This window comes from Cryptomeria japonica, chromosome 11 (genome assembly GCF_030272615.1).
Source record: "Cryptomeria japonica chromosome 11, Sugi_1.0, whole genome shotgun sequence".
In the NCBI taxonomy this organism is placed as follows: Eukaryota; Viridiplantae; Streptophyta; class Pinopsida; order Cupressales; family Cupressaceae; genus Cryptomeria; species Cryptomeria japonica.
Window position 1 is genome coordinate 60758394 of NC_081415.1, and position 3862 is coordinate 60762255.

Here is a 3862-nt window from a genome sequence, read left to right on the forward strand (position 1 = left end):
ATACCTGTATGTAGATCACATATGTTGTAAAGTACATGTGGATTGATAGTTGAGTATACTTGCTTCACCTTGTTAATTGTGAGGTTTAAATAAATAGCCCTTCCACTAGTTCCCTTGATTTGATTAATAATTTTCGATAAATAATGTGTAGACTCAGATTTTACACAATAGGTTACCTTCATTACAAAATAGCAATTCAAATTATTGAACATATATTCTTTTAAAAGCACAAAAAAATAATGATATAGCATTAATAATTTTTTTTAAATAGAAGGATAAATTTATGTAATTTGTATAACTCATATACATTATTAGTTTTGATAGAATAAAAGAGAATACAACATATTTTGTATAGTTTGAAGTTAAACATAAATAATGTAACTTAATATAATATTTATGTGCCAATAAAAAGGTGTCAATATGGTCAATAAATAGATTTTTTATAACAAGAGCAAAGCGATTCATGCCATTAATATAAAGGAATGATGTGATGATGAACTTAATATAGTAATTATGTGTCAATAAAAAGGTGGCGTGATAACGAACCTAAAAGAGTCAATAGATAAATTGTTTACAATAACAAGAGCAAAGTCAATCATATCATTAATATGAAAGAATGATGTGATGATGCACCTACTTATTACAAAAAGAGCAACAACAATCATTGTCATCATCATCATCATCATCATCATCATCCTCATCATCATCATCATCATCATCTTCATCATCATCGTCATCTTCATCACAGTCATCATCACAATCATAATCATCCTCATCCTCATCATCATCATCATCATCATCATCATCATCCTCATCCTCATCCTCATCCTCCTCCTCCTCGTCATCGTCATCGTCATCGTCATCGTCATCCTCATCATCCTCATCGTCGTCCTCATCGTCATCATCATCCTCATCATCGTCGTCGTCCTCATCGTCCTCATCGTCGTCATCGTCATCGTCATCGTCATCATCGTCATCGTCCTCATCGTCATCGTCATCGTCATCATCATCGTCATCGTCATCGTCGTCATCATCATCATCATCATCATCATCATCATCATCGTCATCATCATCATCATCACTTTAAAAATAGAATTTTTAACAATTCAACTTCCAAAACTTACATACAATGTTTTAGAAACTCGCAATCTATTTAACATACCTTCCTTTGTTGTTGTCGCCTAGGATACCAGTTGAAAGGATCAACTAAAACCCTGAACTCTTCCTTTATTTTCCTATCCACTTCATTATCCTTCATATAAAGCAGAAAGAGCCTCTCAAACATATTGCAGGTTCTTGTGGGTTGATCTCTTTCATTGGCATAATAATAGAAGTGATAACGACCCACAATATCATGCATCTCATCTGGGCAATACTTGTCCATAAACAGCTTATAGAATCTCACCATTACTTTAAACTCAATATCCTCAACATCAGGGTATTCTCTCTCCACGCCATGACAAACAATATTCTCTATTACATGAGAATAGTCACCTAACTCATTGAAATTCATCCGCCGTTTTCTAAAGTCAAACATGAGAAATGACAATATGAGCTTCTGTGTTAGACGCGGTCATAAAAAACACGTCAACAGGTCTGACTTGGCCAGGTGTTTCAAGCCTTCAACAAGCTTTGGAAGATCAGAAGGTATCTTACACTGCACTGCAACACGATAAACAGGTGAGACAGAGAACTTCATTGCTTTGATAGGATGGGCATCTATCTCTTTCTCATTTGTCAGAGTAGCATTCTTAGTTATACACTGGTCCAATGCTACCATGGCCACAGTGTTTCCACATGGCACATCATCTACTGTCTCCTGCTTCTTTCCCATCCATATGACAGTCCTTTGAACACTCTTTACATATAGATCTTTCTTATCTCTAGGCACATAGTTGGGACCCATGATCCTAACCTTCATACCCTTTGCAATAGTCCCAGAAAAGACCCGGCCAAAGGCAAAGAACCCCCCTTTGTCAGAGGCTGGAATCATCTTGGAAACATACAACATCAAGGGTCCATCAGGGTCACATTCCCTGATTGCCTTGGCATAGACATCATCCAGAGGCCCTTCATACAAATTCCCCACACGGTATCTCTGGGCCATAGAAGGGGATGGCAGATGGAAAATATCATTTCAAGAAGGGCATTACTTGCAGGCAGCCAGCTTTGCACAACACGCTTCATGAGGGCCTTCCCAACTAAGTCCCTCTCTTCATTCTTCATTGCAATCCCAAGCTTCTGCAACATGGGCCATAGCTTATCCTTCTCATTGTTCATACACCCATCGATAATCTGCCTTATTGGCTCATATATAAACTGAACAAAGCCTCTCTTGCAGGTTCGTGAGCCGGTATTTGTGCTAGTCCATCTTGTTGTGGCTGTGTCAAAGTAATTCTCACCCCACAGCCTCTCCATCATCTTCAGTTCATCGACCCCAAACTTCTTAGTATACATTTTTGCAAAATTTGTCATTGTAAAAGCCCATCCATGCAGACCAGCTGAGAATGCTACAGTACCTTTCTCTGGATAAACTTGAACATCACCAAGAAGAGCGTCCTCATAAGTAGCCATAATCACATTTGCACTTTCAATGACCCTTGATATAGTCTGATAGGCCTCCTCTCCATCAACCTGAAGCTCAAGGAAGCACCTATCAATCTTGTTTACAGTAAGGATAGGCTTAATCCTTTCTGCGAGAGCTTGACGAAGAACTGTTTCAGTCTGAACACAGACCCCCTCAACACAATCTACCACAACCAATGCACCATCTGTGATTCGGAGAGCTGCTGTAACTTCTGATGAGAACTCAATGTGACCTGGAGAATCAATGAGATTTATTAAATACTCATTACCTATTCTCTCTCCCTTAAAGCTGCTCAGAGACTCCTCTGTCATCTTATAGTATAAGGAGATCCCAGTTGACTTGATAGTGATGCCACGCTCAGCTTCATCTGCACGAGTATCAGTCATCCTAACATCTCCTGCAACTTCTTGAGCTATAATTCCAGCTGCTGCTACTAAAGAATCTGTCAATGTGGATTTCCCTGTTAAGATCCACAACAATGACATGCTGGTGAGTATTAAACATAGTCGCCATGTTTTTCAACAGTTATGTGGGTTTAGGTTCACCAAAGCTCTGAATTCAAGAAAAAAAAGGTTTGAACTTTGAAGCATCCAACTCTAAACTGACTAAACATGTTTGTCATTGCTCATGTTGACCATGGAAAATGTTGTCAATATCTTGCTTAGCTTCACTGAATTTCTTGTAACTGGAGGACCTTTTTTTGTTAAATTCCTCGCTCTTCCCTACAAGTCTTGGCGTATTTCAGTTGAGTTCTGCTTCACTTAACTGCATTTCTTCGTCTTCTTCTTTAAGTGCATTATTTCTTCTTCTTTTTCTTCTTCCTTATTGATTTGGTCCATGTCGTTTATCTTCATTTTAACACCAAGTTTATATTGAGTTTGATGCAGAAAGAAAGAACGCTCTTAGAAATTAAATTGATACAGTGGAAACTGGTTATTCTTCAATACAAACAGTTGGTCAGTTGGTGGGAATGCTTATTTAAATATTAAGAGGGGTGTTTGGATAGTTGTGACTTTTTGTGAAAAGGCAAAAATTAGTCACAAACATTTTTTAAGGAAAACCAATGTTACAAAGATGTTTTAATCAAACCAATGTTAAGGAAAAAACTTATACTACAGCGATTGAGTTACCCAGAATTTCTTGAATCAATCACTTGGTCTCTCTGTATTTCACTAAGGAATAATAATCTGGGCAATAATAAAATTGTTTATCACATTAAGTATTTCACTAAGGAATTTTTCTTGTAGCTGATTTCTTTGTTGTTGTGATTGGTTT

General features: G+C 37.5%; 1 pseudogene; it reads right to left on the reverse strand.

Moving 5' to 3' along the window:
- Positions 1-1573: 1573 nt before the first annotated feature.
- Positions 1574-3072, reverse strand: LOC131051370 (elongation factor 2-like; annotated as a pseudogene).
- Positions 3073-3862: the final 790 nt, after the last annotated feature.